The 15308-nt window shown below is 41.6% G+C and overlaps 1 protein-coding gene across 8 annotated transcripts in view; it reads right to left on the bottom strand.

The window, feature by feature from the left end:
* Positions 1-3324, bottom strand: part of LOC110536958 (zinc finger protein 462) — a 71136-nt gene extending 67812 nt beyond the window's left edge. For 4 of the 8 annotated variants that reach the window (XM_090191744.1, XM_036936915.2, XM_036936916.2 and 1 more), the window contains exon 1: positions 2821-3324. The gene's annotated coding sequence lies outside the window, so the exon portion shown is untranslated. Of the gene's footprint in view, positions 1-1915 lie in introns of all 8 variants that reach the window. The other 4 variants (XM_090191745.1, XM_090191743.1, XM_036936914.2 and 1 more) reach the window with 2 other exon arrangements.
* Between the last annotated feature and the right edge of the window lie 11984 nt (positions 3325-15308).

Below are 15308 nucleotides of genomic sequence, written 5' to 3' on the forward strand. Positions count from 1 at the left end.
AGCTCAGTTCAAATGTTGCCTGTAATCCATGGCTTCTGGTGGAGATACGTACGGTCACTGTGGGGACGACGTCGTCGATGCACTTATTAATGAAGCCAGTGACTGATGTGGTAAACACTTCAATGTCTTTGGATGCATCCCTGAACATATTGGAGTCTGTACTAGTGAAACAGTCCTGTAGTTTAACATCTGCTTCATTGGACCACTTCCGTATTAAGCGCGTCTCTGGTACTTCCTGTTTGCCATTTTGCTTGTATGCAGGAATCAGGAGGATAGAGTTATGGTCAGATTTGGCAAATGGAGGGCGAGGGAGAGCCTTGTATGCGTCTCTGTGTGTGGAGTATAGGTGATCTAGGTTAATATCAATATTTGTATAGGAGTAAAAGTCGCCTTGTTTAATTTGGAAAGACTGAGGTGCTTTTGGTGACTTAATCCTTCCTACAGCAGGGCACAAATATTTAAACAAACACGGTAATAGCCTAATGCATTGTCAGTCAGTGCAATGAGGAAGTAGACTAAATATTTGTGCATTGATGCTGAAGAAAAACAAAACTACTTTGATAAGCAAATGCACTTTAAACCCCAGAGTGTCAACACACAACTTCTGGAGGTCTTGGACAATCCATCAGAATTGGGCTACTGTGTAACGCTGGAGATCTGCTAACTTCATCCAGACTGGTTGAGACTAAAAATAGCCTAGACATGAGGTTTCACAGAGATGTTCTATCAGTGATCAATTGTGATCATAGCATAATATGTAGGCTATAATGCAGCTAACTTGGGTCGTAAGTATCCTTCTTCAAGGTGGAAGCTATTTGCGTTGTACAGGAATGACTGATCTGTAAAAGATCAAGACTACAGCATGAAGTCTCGCAAGAACATAACTTCCCAGCAAATACCAAAATCTGCCCTGCTCTGAAGCCATCTAGCCTACATATTTTCACTCCAAACATCCCAGCTAGCTCCTCCTTGAGAACCTGTTTCCCTTGACATGTGAGACTGAGGCTAGCGCCACCATTTTGATTGCCTCCTAGCCCACAGTTGTCGCAGAGTGTATAGTTCAGTCTCCTTGTCAGCAAGATTTCCCCGTGGCCAGAGTGAGTGAGTCTGCAGGAGAGTCAGGCACACATTGCCTTCTCTTGACTGAGTGAATGACAAGGAATGCCATTCCTTCAGCCATAGGGTACACACCAGTTAAACTGAGGCTGAGGAGAACTAGATGTATTGTACATGCTGAGAACATAAGTACATAAATAACAAATCGATTAACAAACGACTATTCAAACTCTAAATCTCAAAACAATGTGAAATAAAACGTGTAAATTGTTCATTTCACTTTTTGGATAGCTCTGTCTATCTAATTTACTGTAGCCTAAATTGACGAATAGCCATATGGCATAGCCTGCATGGTGAGACGGTTGAAGTGTAGCAAACTGCTTTTGAAAGTTATCTACTTTACTCTCAAGAACTTTGTAAGACTGCACTCCTCTGTGTGTGTGTGTGTGTGTGTGTGCGTGTGTGTGTACTGTTTGGGGACCACCACTTTGTAGAGCATGAACAACCCGCAGCTACAACCAGTACATTATTAAGCATTAAAATTCCCATCTCATCCATGTGTATCTGCGACTGTCCTTCTCTCACCAGCACATTGACAGCTCCAAACCATCACAAACTAGACCTACCACTGGGACCCATAATAACACTCCTAACGTACTCTACATTTACCCCTAAACTCAATGACAATAATAGAACAGGTGGAAAGGAAATTAATCAAATTAATCCAAAATAGAATATAATCTTCACCTTGACTTGTTCTCATAAATCACTATAAATAAAACTAACAATACTTGGAGGTATCCATAAAGACTTCCAAACTATAGCTAGTTTGGCTGCTGTGCAGGAGAAGAAAGTCAACCTTTGTTCTTCCGTGAAGGCTCCTGTCTGACTCCAGGCTCTCCTCTGAGACTCATCTGCCTTCCTCCATTTTATGGTGAAGCCCCAATGACATACCTGACTTCAGAGCCTTGGCTGACAGCATAACATCCAAAACAGTTCTGCTTACAGCGCCACATCAGACTCAGAATACGTTTTAAAAAGAAGTCAAACTGATCATACGGATATTTCATCCAAGAAACTCGTAGCTAGATAGTTCCAATCATATGGAGAACCATATTAAATCCACATCAGATTAGATTGTAATTGGAGGAATAAACCATCGGCAGCATAACATAGTGGACATGGAGTGCCTGGACGTGTACCAGCGGCTATGCCAGCCAGACTGTCGCTAATGGAGGCTGGGCTCTCTCTTTCTGCTCTGGCTGGGAGTGGGAGAGGAGGTAGAGCAGTCCGTGCAATGGCTTCTCCTTGGAGCAATCGCACAACACAGCCGGGGGACCGACAGCTAAATCTCCTGACTCTTCAGACCTAGCGCAGCTCACAGCCTCGGCTTTCTTATTTCCTCCTTATCCAGTTTGACAAGAACACGAACGATAGATAGCTAGATAGCTACACGAATGGAAGGTTGGTAGCATATTGGTAGAAGAAGCTAGTTGACTTTGACTACCATGGTTTCCAGCGCCAGCCAGTTCGAGCATTCGTTTGTCCACTCGTTAATTCACGCTCGCCCAGGCTGGCTCAAGCAAGTCACCACGTCTGGTGCTACACTAACTAAGAAAGGAGATAAGCTCTTTCCAGGTCATTCACGAGGCGCTCTCTCTGTCTCCAAATTATTCCATCTATCAAACAACGACGTACTCGTGAACCATGAACCCAAACGAGCAGTGATCTTGAACAAACTGGCACATTTTATTATACACTCACAGTTACGTCTTCTTCCGGTGGAGAAGCGATCTTCTACATAAAAGTTGTCCTGTATTTCATGCGTTCGCCCGGTCTAATGGATGAACGCCATGTTTCCTGCTTCTCCTTTGCTGCAGCTGCAGATGACCTGAGATCCGCCTGTCTCTGAATAATGAGCAACCACAGAGACAAGGAAGACAATCTGCAAAGCAGGCAACACAAAGAAGTTTTGGAGACTAGCAAGCACCAGAGGGTGCACAAGAGTTTGCGATGAGACGACAGGAAAGGAGCAGCAGCAGGATGATGGTCAACGTGTGTATCCTCTGAGCAACTCATCACAACGTGTGTATCCTCTGAGCAACTCGTCACAACGCGTGTATCCTCTGAGCAACTCATCCTTCACCGAGTCAAATTAAACCCCAGTCTCAGGCAGCCATGAATGGGCGTCGTTAACATCCAGAGAGGGAATCTAGTGCATGAATATAGAAGTTATATCCATATGCACACGTCATGGGGGTTATCAACAGTTCACAGACTGAAACTGGGTAATGATGCTGGATACTGTATCCCACATCCTACCTGACAGACAGGCAGGCAGACAGACAGACAGACAGACTAGATTAGACAAACAGACATACTAGATTAGACAGACAGACAGACTAGATTAGGCAGACAGACAAGCAGACAGAAAATAAGAGAATTGGAGAGACTATAATACTAGTATAGAATAAAATAGAATAGAATAGCATATTGGCTTCCCCACCACCCTTGTCTCCCATCTTGTAATAAAATGCATGTGTATGTGTTATAAATAGATTCAGGACACATTTTTAAAAATCACAGTAGCTTAAATATGACTAATAAAGTCCATGATGATCCACTTGGCTGCTGTAGTCAATGTTGCTCTTCCATCAAGATGCTAACCAAGGGGAAACAAATAGGGGTGGCAGGGTAGCCTAGTGGTTAGAGCGTTGGACTAGTAAGTTCATATCCCCGAGCTGACAAGGTACAAATCTGTTGTTCTGCCCCTGAACAGGCAGATCAGGGACCCACTGTTCCTAGGCAGTCATTGAAAATAAGAATTTGTTCTTAACTGACTTCCCTAGTTAAATAAAGGTTAAAAAAAATAAAAAATAGGACATCCTGTTTTGATCCTGTATTGGTGGAGTGTGAGAGAGAATGAACTACCTCTCAAAATAGAAGGAGTTAAACATTTCCTGATGAGTTATCATGTTCTAAGTTCTGCCAGAGCCCTCAGAAACTATAATAAATGTCCAGGTAGCCTATAGTGTAGCAAGCTGTTTAGCAATGTAATTAACACCCACAACAATTGTCTAGACTCATTTTCTACTGTTGTGTTTTCATTACTGTGTAATTATTATTCTAAGTACATTGTAATAAGTATTGTATTTAGAGTTATGTTGGTTATGATAATAATTTTATGATGGATAATTGTGAGACTTTCTGACACAGAAATACTACATTAATTAATCATGTTTTGTTTGAAATGTTTTCATGTCATTCATGAATTATGAACAACTTTGGTTATAGAAGTGGGGGGGACATAACTTTTTATATATATTTTTTTATATTGTTTTAGCCTGTCAGGTAAACACTCCAAACAGCCTACCCAACCGCCCGGAGGCGTCCGCATGGTCCTAAAGCACACCGTCGCCTTGTTTTGTATCACATTCCAATGATAAAACTAAAGGGGAACAAAAATGCAATTTCAGAATGTGGGGGGACATGTCCCCAGTGAAAGTGTTAAATCCAAATCAAATAGTGTAGATGAAGGGGAGGAGACATGCTAAAGAAGGATTTTGAAGCCTTTTGACAATTGAGACATGGATTATGTATGTGCGCCATTCAGAGGATGAATGGGCAAGACAAAAAATTGTGCCTTTGAACAGGGTATGGTAGTAGGTACCAGGCGCACCGGTTTTGCTGCTGGGTTTTTCACACTCAACAGTTTCTCATTTGTATCAAGTATGGTGCACCACCCAAAGGACATCCAGCCAACTTGACAACTGTGGGAAGCATTGGAATAAGAATTTGTTCTTAACTGACTTGCCTAGTTAAATAAAGGTTTAATAAAAATAAATAATAAAAAATTGGACACAACAAGGGCCAGCATCCCTGTGGAACGCTTTCGACACCTTGTAGAGTCCGCGCCCCGACGAATTGAGATTTTTTTGAGGGCAAAAGGTGGGATGTGGTTGATTTTAAAACACTTCCGCGCCAGCAAAAGGATATTCATGAGAATCCTCGGCGAAAGGAGGCTATCGAGGAGTGGAGGACACTTCATAATTCGCCAACTAACAAATTGATACTCTCCTTGACGCTTGACCACTTTTTGGTTTCCAGGTCAAGGAGGAGAGGAGGACGGAGGAGCCGAGGAGAGGACAGACTTTTGCCAAATTTTGAATCTCCCAGAGGGAGCAGGTGTGTCAGGAAATGGGAGGATCCATCTTGACTCCATCTTGGTCAGAAATGAGAGGACTCCAATAATGCCCCAGGCATGCCCTGGGTGAACTGGGTTAGCGTTGACTGCATTTGATTTGGAGCCGGGTGCCCTGTTCTGGCCATAAGAGGCTTTTCCAGCAAGACAATAACCCCAAACACTAATAAAAATCCACAATGAAATGGTTATTGACCACAAAATCAACATTTTGCAATGGCCGCCTCAGTCTCCGGACTTGACCCCATTGAAAACCTATGGTTTGAATTGAAGAAGGCAGTCCATAAGAGCAGATGAAGGAAATCAAGGATCTGGATAGATTTAGTATTGAGGAATGGTTTGAGACAGGGATCATCAACTGGATTCAGCTGGGGACAAAAAAGAAATCTTGAGCGGATGGTCAGGAGGCCGGAACATAATTATAAATATTTTGTAGGCTGTAAATTGACAGCAAGAAGACCAAACAGATATAACATTTGACTAAAACATAATCATTTCAAATCGTGCTTAAATTTGAATACGATCATGTGTCTCTCTATTATGTGTGAGAATACTTGGGAACAGATTTCCAAAATTAAAAGCTGATTTCCTGGTGCTTTTATTATAGCCAACAATGAAAATAAAAAAATAATATACAGTACATATATATATATATAACAATATATATATATATATATATATATATATATATATATATATATATATATATATTGTTGCTCAGAATACTTGGGGGGCCAAATAAACCACCAGTTGGGGAACCTTGCTCTCCCAATGTGTTCTCCAAGCTCATAAAACATTTTAGAGAAAGGCTCCGTGTCGTTATCCTCGGGAGGGTGCTAGAGTGCGGGACGATGCTAGAGTATTGAAAACAGACGTGGCAATAGTTGTTAGCAATATATCTTTTTAGAGATGTTTTGTATTCATTTTTAAACAAAATATCTTTCTCTGAGCAATTATATTCGCATAAAATAATAAACATTTACATTTTTTGGGCGCATACAATATAGCTCAGTATTTGTGTTATTGGTTTTACCGAGCTTTTTTTTGCTAATCTTTATCAAGGGTGCTAATAATTATTGACCTGACTGTATATGTCTATATAACTACAGATGAATGATGATGGGATAACAGATATGACTAGTACATAATGTATTATCACACACACACACACACACACACACACACACACACACAGAGAGAGAGAGAGAGAGACAGATGGGATAACAGATATGACTAGTAACATACTGTATCATCACACACATACACACACAGATGCGATAACAGATATGACTACATACATACTGTAGTATCACACATACACTAAATATACATGGTATGTGGACACCCCTTCAAATGAGTGGGTTTCGGCTATTTCAGCCACATCCGTTGCTGACAGGTGTATAAAATTGAGCACACAGCCATGCAATCTCCATAGACAAACATGGGCAGTAGAATGGCCTTACTGAAGAGCTCAGTGTCTTTCAACGTGGCACCGTCATAGGATGCCACCTTTCCAACAAGTCAGTTCGTCAAATTTTGCCCTGCTAGAGCTGACCTGGTCAACTGTAAGTGCTGTTATTGTGAGGTGGAAACCTCCAGGAGCAACAACGGCTTGGCCGCGAAGTGGTAGAAGCACTGAAGCGCATAAAAATCATCTGTCCTTGTTTGCAACACTCACTACGAGTTCCAAACTGCCTCTGGATGCAACGTCAGCACAAGAACTGTTCATCAGGAGCTTCCTGAAATGGGTTTCCATGGCCAAGCAGCTGCGCAGAAGCCTAAGATCACCATGCGCAATGCCATTGAACTCTGGAGCAGTGGAAATGCGTTCTCTGGAGTGATGAATCACGCTTCACCCTCTGGCAGTCCAACGGATAAATCTGGGTTTGGTAGATGCCAGGAGAACGCTACCTGCCTGAATGTATAGTGCCAACTGTAAAGTTTGGTGGAGGAGGAATAATGGTCTGGGGCTGTTATTCATGGTTCGAGCAAGGCCCGAACACTACAGCATTCTAGATGATTCTAGCCTTTCCTGTTTCAGCAAGACAATGCTCCCTTGCACAAAGCATGTTCCATACAGAAATGGTTTATCGAGATTGGTGTGGAATAACTTGACTGGCCTGCACAGAGCCCTGACCTCAACCCCATCGAACTCCTTTGTGATGAATTGGAACACTGACTGTGAGTCAGACCGAATCCCCCAGCATCAGTTCCCGACCTCACTATTGCTCTTGTGGCTGAATGGAAGCAAGTCTCGGCAGCAATGTTCCAACATCTATTGGAAAGCCTTCCCAGAAGAGTGGCTGTTATAGCAGCAAAGTGGGGACCAACTCCATATTAATGCCATGATTTTGGAATGAGATGTTCGACGAGCAGGTGTCCACATCCTTTTTGGTCATGTAGTGTACAGTAACAATTCATCCCTACTAACATGATGACGTGTGTAGCTCTGTGAACGTCCTGTAGCCTACGCAGTAGGCCAGGAATCCATATGGTCAAAAGCACTGATGAGGGTTCCAAGATTCGTGTTGTTGTGAAAGTGAGTAATCCTAATTTGGCAACCTCCTCACCACTTTTGAGCACTCCTCTGTGACTTTAGTTATTTTTCTTTTTCACATTTACCACAGAGAAGATTACAGAGATCCACAAGCCTTGTTGTAGGCCTAAGATAGCCTTTGCTGGAGTGTAGGAATGTGTTCCGATATGTAAGGAGATCCTTGTAAAAGACACAGCCGCGGCCAGGGTTGAGAGTTGGTTGTGATTCCCAGAGGGGTGCTGGAAAAGGTGGCTGGGTCTATCACGCTGATACGACATATGGCTGCTGAGGAAAATCTGGTTAATGTGGGCGGAGTCCCAAATAGTGACCTATTTCTAATACAGTGCACTACTTTTGACCAGGGCTCATAGGGTAGTGCACTGTCTATGAGGGATAGGTTGTTATTTGGGATGTAACTCAGGACAGACTGCACCGGGAAACACCAACCGTTTCCATGTCCCCTCTGTGCCTCCAGGCCTTCCTCCAGCGCAGGCAGCTAAAAACAGACAGACGGACGTCACGGATTCACATGGTTCCACTGTGGAAGGGTGGGAGGTCAAATCAAAATCAAATCAAATGTTATTGGTCGCATACATGTATTTAGACAGATGTTAGTGTAGGTGTAGGGAAATGCTTGTGTTTCTAGCTCCAGCAGGGCAGTAATATCTAACAATATTAGGATGACCAATGTCGGGGGTCCAGAAAATAAATAAATATATATATATATATATATATATATATATGTGATGGGATGTATAGACATTATATACATTATGGTCAGTATGTGGATATAATATTTAGTATATCTGTAGAATACATGGGATAGAATAGTATATATAGATCAATAGTTGAATTGGATGGTCTTGACAAGAATACAGTATATACATATGAAATGAGTAAAACACTATGTAAACATTATTAAGGTGACTAGTGTTCCATTATTAAAGTGACCAGTGAGTCCATGTCTGTGTACATTGGGCAGCAGCCTCTAAGGTGCTGGGTTGAGTAACCAACCATGGGAGGGGAGGGGGAGGAGAGGGTGAGGCACAGAGGAGAGGGGAGGCACAGATTCAAGATGACCTAGAGCTTTATGGATCCATATTCAGACGGTCCTCCTTGTATATATAAATGGTCAATACTGGATCATAATTGTACATGTATTATTGACGGGGATGATTGGATTCACAATTGTGATTAGACAGATTGATTAAATAAGTGAATCTCATTAAAATAAATACTATGGGTGTACACAACTTATGTGGGGTGCCAGTAACCATCTTATGTTTGTAGTTGGTATTAGTACACAGGAAATACTATATATTTTATCAATTCAACAATCTCAGCTTACTTTGTTGACCTTTCAAGGAGCTACGTTCTTCAGCTGTCTGTTATTATCTCAGGACCTGTTCCATCACATCCACATCTCATAGTCTGATTTCTTCTCTCAGTTTCAAGCTGATGTCAGGGGGTGAGGTGCTGTGTCTAGGGTTCAATGAACTGTTACCCCAAAAAACATTGGGGCTGTTAAGACAGACGGACGGACGGACGGACGGACGGACGGACGGACGGACAGACAGACAGACAGACAGACACCAGAATGAAAACAGTTTGTTCAAAATGTGTGCAAAGATTGACAATGTCTGCAAGGTTCTTGGTCTTGTCTGAGAAAGCTTAGAGAGCGATTTGTTGAGTTTGTCAAAGCCTCTAGTCGTTTATTGGGTTTCGAGTCTTCAGAAAGTAATTTTCAAATCAAATTGTTACCCAAATCAAAACAAGAGGAACTGCTTTGGGGACACGTAGGCATGAATACAAAAAAGCAACCGTGAACTGAACAATTGCCGTGCCTGCTGTGTAATTTGAATGCAATTTTGAAATATTTTAAGTGAAAAAAAAAACACCATTACTTTTCAAGGGAAGCACCAGACTACCGGGGGTGATTTTAAACAGAAAATATTATAATATAAATTTAGATAAATGCAGGCTCAAAGCATACCTGATAAGGCCTCAACACTGTGCCCTAATTATTTCTCTGCAAACATAAAGAATATATTTTTTTTGCAAATCACACTCCGTTTTCAGCACATTGCTCAAAGATGAGAAAAAAATAAGAAACCCGCACACTGCTCTTGCTAGTATAACTGCTCTTTATTAAGCTTTGTGTATCGGTCTCAAGGCCTTCGTCAGAGCAATGTGCAGGTTTCTTGTTTTTTTATTATCTTATCCAACTATTACCATGCACCTGAAACAAAGGTAGCTCTGATGCGAACGCCTTTTGAATTTTGAAGCACATTCCTCAAAGACAAGAAGAAATTAGGAGGAACATGAAATGAAACAGATTATTTGTAGCTAGATCAATAACTATTCCTGTGAATTTTTTTACATTTTTAACACAGGTCTTATGTTCATCAGGCCATGAAATCCCCAGCAGAGGAGGCTGGTGGGAGGAGCTATAGGAGAATGGGCTCATTGTAATAGCTGGAAAGGAATGATTGGAACGTACCAAACACATCAAACATATGGAAACCACGTTTGACTCCGGCTTCATTCATTCCCTTCCAGCCATTACAATGAGCCCGACCTCCTATAGCAGGGGTGGGCAACTCCAGTCCTCAGGGGCCTGATCATGATTAGGTGATTATTGGAGTCAGGTGTGTTAGTTGGGGCTGGTGCAAAACTGTGACACCAATCAGGCCCTGGAGGACTGGAATTGCCCACCTCTGTACTATAGCTTCTCCCACCAGCCTCCCTCCCTTCTCCCTCTAATCCCCACATCAACCAGGGTGTTGCAGGAGCACCAGTGGTCATCTTGCCCATAACCTAGTGTGAAAGGTGGTTGAAATAATATCAGTACAACCTCATAACAACCAGAAGTGGTCCTTTCAACTATCTTTGCCCGCTGGGATTACACGTCACCAACACCTTCCAAACAGATTTGAGTAACACATGCAGAGACATGTACAGTTCCCTGGAATCAGCTCATCGTCATCGGTGTTAGACACTGTGTAGCACCTGCTAAAAAAAGATCCCTCTCTCTATCCTCTTTCTCAGATCCTGCCTTTTCTGATGCCACGCAGAATGCATTCCATATTTGCATAGCACTTACACCCAGAGGAGGCTGGTGGGAGGAGCTATAGGAGGATGAGCTCATTGTAATGGCAGTTGGTTGTTGATCTTTGCTAGACAATCCATTTTCAAGTCTTGCCATAGATTTTCAAGACGATTTAAGCCAAAACTGTAACTAGGCCACTCAGGAACATTCAACGTTATCTTGCTAAGCAGCTCCAGTATACAGTTTGCCTTGTGTTTTTTGTCCTGCTGAAAGGTGCATTTAAAAAAAATAATAATAATAAATGGAATAGAGCTAAGCACAGGCCAAATCCTTCAGGAAAACCTGGTTCATTCTGCTTTCCAACAGAGCCTGAGAGACAAGTTCACAAGATCTATGGCAAGACCTGAAAATTGCTGTCTAGCAATAATCAACAACCAACTTGATAGAGTTGTGCAATATTGTACAATCCAGGTGTGCAAAGCTCTTTGAGACTTACCCAGAAAGACTCACAGCTGTTATCGCTGCCGAAGAGGGCATGTTTGATTTACTCAGGTGTGTGAATAAATTTGATATTTGTGTATTTCCTTTTCAATAAATGAGCAAACATTCCTAAAACCATATTTGCGCTTTGTCATTATCGGGTACGAGAAAAATTATATTTTAAATTCAAGCTATAACACAACAAAATGTGGAATAAGTCAAGGGGTATGAATACTTTCTGAAAGCACTGTATGTGTTACCTTTAGAAGTGTCCAATTCAAATTAAAGTATTTACAAAATGTGATTTACAGTGACACAAGTCGAAAGGAAGGCTAGAGCTAAATTATTTCCTTTTACTGTTTGCTATTCACAAATTATTATTTTGATCCCCATGATTCGATTCACTGCAATTTTACCAAACCCCAACTACTACAATGGTGAAGCACATCACTCAGTCACTCAAAAGTAATTGTTTGAAAATAATCGATTCATATAAATGAAATGAATCCCTATTTTATATAATGTATAACTATTTTCAGAAATTTGGAGAGGGCAATCAGTTCTACGTTAAATAGAATTTGTATGACCTAAACAAGATCCATAGGAGAGTTTTTTTGAGCTGCGTGTCTCATGTCTTGACTGTTCTTTCATGCGCAATGACCCACCAGCCTCTTCGCTGCCTGTCAGATGTTCCTCTACGTTCTTGTGGAGTTATATTGAAAATTGGTACAGATTTGAATTATTTTATATGTGATGTGTTTCAAGTTTTAAGTTTGAATGTCACGTGCACAAATTCAGTGAGATGCCATTCTTTTTTATTTTTTTCTTTATTGATTATCCGAAACATAGAATATACTTGCAGTGAAGCCGCTCGACAACTACATCACACCAGTCATCCAACAGATTCCCATTCAGAGCGACACACAGAAGCATCCAGGGTCAATGCCCCTGCTCAAGGGCACGTTGACTGATCTACCATCAGGCCAAAAAACGGGAACCCAAACCCTCCAAGAAATGCCTTTCTTGCAAGCTCTTAACCCAACAATGCAGTTATCAATAAGTCTAATCTAATCTAATTTTATTGGTCACATACACATATTTAGCAGATGTTATTGTGGGTGTAGCAAAATGCTTGTAACAGTGTAATACTAAAAATAACATAAGGTAAAGTAAGTAAGCTATATACAGGGTCAGTCAGTTCCAGTGCCATATTTACAATGTGCAGGAATACCGGAATGATATATGTAGATATGCATAGGGGTAAGGCATCGGGATGAATGACGAACAGAGTAGCAGCAGCTTGCTTGTAGAGTCAGTATAAATGTATGTTCATATTATGTGTGTGTGTGAAAATGATGGAATGAGTGTTTGTGTGTGTGTGTGTGCTGGAGTGTCAGTGTGCGTGAGTGTGTAGGGCTCTGTGAGTGTCTAGGGCCCTGTGAGTGTCTAGGGCCCTGTGAGTGTCTAGGGCCCTGTGAGTGTCTAGGGCCCTGTGAGTGCGCATAGAGACAGTGGACAAATAAAAGGAAGAGAAGGCGCTATCGTGCCTTCTTCACAGCTGTGCATGTGTGTGTGGATCATTTGAAGTCCTTAGTGATTTGGACACAGAGGAAACTGAAGCTCTTGACCCGCTCCACTGCAGCTACTTCGATGTGGATCCCAGGAATCTAAGTTCGATTACGAGCTTGGAGGGGCAATGGTGTTGAACCCTGATCTCTAGTCAATGAACAGCATTCTCACATAGGTATTCCTCTAATCTAGGTGGGTGAGGGCAGTGTGGAGTGCAATTAAGGTTGTGTCTATAGATGTGTTGGGGCGGTATGCAAATTGGAGTGGGTCTAGGGTGTCTGGGATGGTGGAGTGAATGTGTGCCATAACCAGCCTCTCAAAGCACTTCATGATTACAGATGTGAGTGCTACAGGGTGGTAGTCATTGTGGCATGAATCCTTAGAATTCTTGCGAACAGGAATAATGGTAGTCATCTTATAACCAGCATGATTGCTAGGTAACTTACTGTAGATCTGGACAAACATACTATCATTGTCACTATGCATAGAGGGCAGGATAGCGTGCAGAAAAGTGTAGTGCTGAAGTGAAGTACCAAAACACCTTGAAATGGGAGGAGCATGCAAGCAGATGAGAAAATGTGGCTTTAAGTAAGACATTGTATGCAATAGTAAAACATACAAAATGGAGAACATAAACCAAGGAAAAAATGTGACCGAAATTGTGTTTTTTACATTGGATAAAAGTAGAAACTCCGAGCTAGAAAATGGTATATTGTACACTACAGTTGAGGAACAATGGGAAAGTAATTCTGCTTTGAAAGTTGATAAACTTGTAACCTCACTTTTGAGAAAATGGCCCTTGAATGTTTTGGTAAATGTACTGGAGAGCTCTTCTTTGTCTACACCCATTCAGCATCGTTCACACACTCTTAAGCCTTAGCCCTACCCATCTCTAAGGATTCACATGTGAGGCCATGTACTAAACAATCAAAGATTTCAAGACTAAAGGCTGGTTTATGCTTCCGGTGTGTTCGTAAATTCAATCTGGAGTGCCAGAGTCCGCTCTGGGCATTCATAAACTCAGAGCATTGTTAGATTGTCCATTCGTAAATTCAGAACGTTTCAGCCTCGAGGCGTTCAGAGCGGACACACTGGACACTCTGGCCAAGGAGTAGGTTTGATGTTGTGTTCTGACCTAACAACAGCAGTCAAGCACCGCAGCTAACTGGCTAACTTGCTAACTACTTCCAGACACAAATGAGAGCAGAACTGCTTAGGCTGTTTTTATGTGACCCGGTCGTGGCCGGCTGAGACAGCCTGGGATCGAACCCAGGTCTGTAGTGACGACTCGTGCACTGTGATGCAGTGAAAATGGATTTCTGACAAAATTTGAAATGTTTAATATCTGAAAATGTAGCTAGCTAGACTATCTTACCCATATACATGAATGGACACTTCTCCCTCTGTCACGGATGCCATGGTCGCCCTTAGTTTAAAGATGTATAAAACACCTGTCTCCAGATTACAACAGCTTTCTGTGTGTTCTCTTTTCGACTCCCTCTGCATATTTGCAATAAAACACCAGAACCTCCAGAATATCCTTTCATACTCTAATTCCACCAGGCATTCCACAAAACTCTGTCCTCCAGAAACTGGAGAGCATCACTTTTGCAATTCTACTATGTGATATCTTTAAAAAAAAAGCTGTGTTAGAAAGGATCACCTACACATACTGAGCAGCTCATGTTATAGACAGAAGCATGCTACATGGCAGACCATTCCGAACTCATCTCTCGGCATGTCCAGCTCACCCATCATCTCAGCCAATCATGGCTAGCGGAAGGTTCTTGTCTTTTCTGTGGCTAAACGAACTAGGCTCATAATTTAACAATTTTATTTGTATTTACAGACAGTTCACATGTTCCAGAAGGCATTTGTTCAAATGGCATTGTGTTCAAATGGCTCTCCTGTGAAATATTGAGCGACATATGCCTAGTTTTCTGAAACAAGTCACATATGCACTACCCTCCCCTGTGCCCAATAAAAAAATCACACAAGCCTTCCAAAAAATGTAGTTAGACAACCCTCCCCTATTTTGGACCAGCCTCCATACCCTAGTAAATTTCGAAACTGTCCCTAATTAGATTGACGCACTGGTGCTCTTAAAGACGTGCTCTTAGAGACTTATGGGATTAGAATAGATATCTCTTCTCTTGCCCTCAAAAGATCTATGATCCTAGTCTGGGTTTTAGGACAATGGCAAATGTAGCCTACAGTACCAGGACAATATTATAATCTACATATCGAAATCAATATTTTACCCATTTGATTGTGTTAGACTTAGTATTGTAAATACAAATTTCACATAATGTTACCTAATGATGACCAGAAGATATCACGTATTTTGTGGCTGTCCTTTTTGTTGCATTTGAATGTTTTTATGGATATGTCAATGGTCTATGGTTTTGAGGTACAGA

The sequence above is a fragment of the Oncorhynchus mykiss genome, chromosome 12, assembly GCF_057628025.1.
Source record: "Oncorhynchus mykiss isolate SJ-2025 chromosome 12, ASM5762802v1, whole genome shotgun sequence".
Taxonomy (NCBI): domain Eukaryota; kingdom Metazoa; phylum Chordata; class Actinopteri; order Salmoniformes; family Salmonidae; genus Oncorhynchus; species Oncorhynchus mykiss.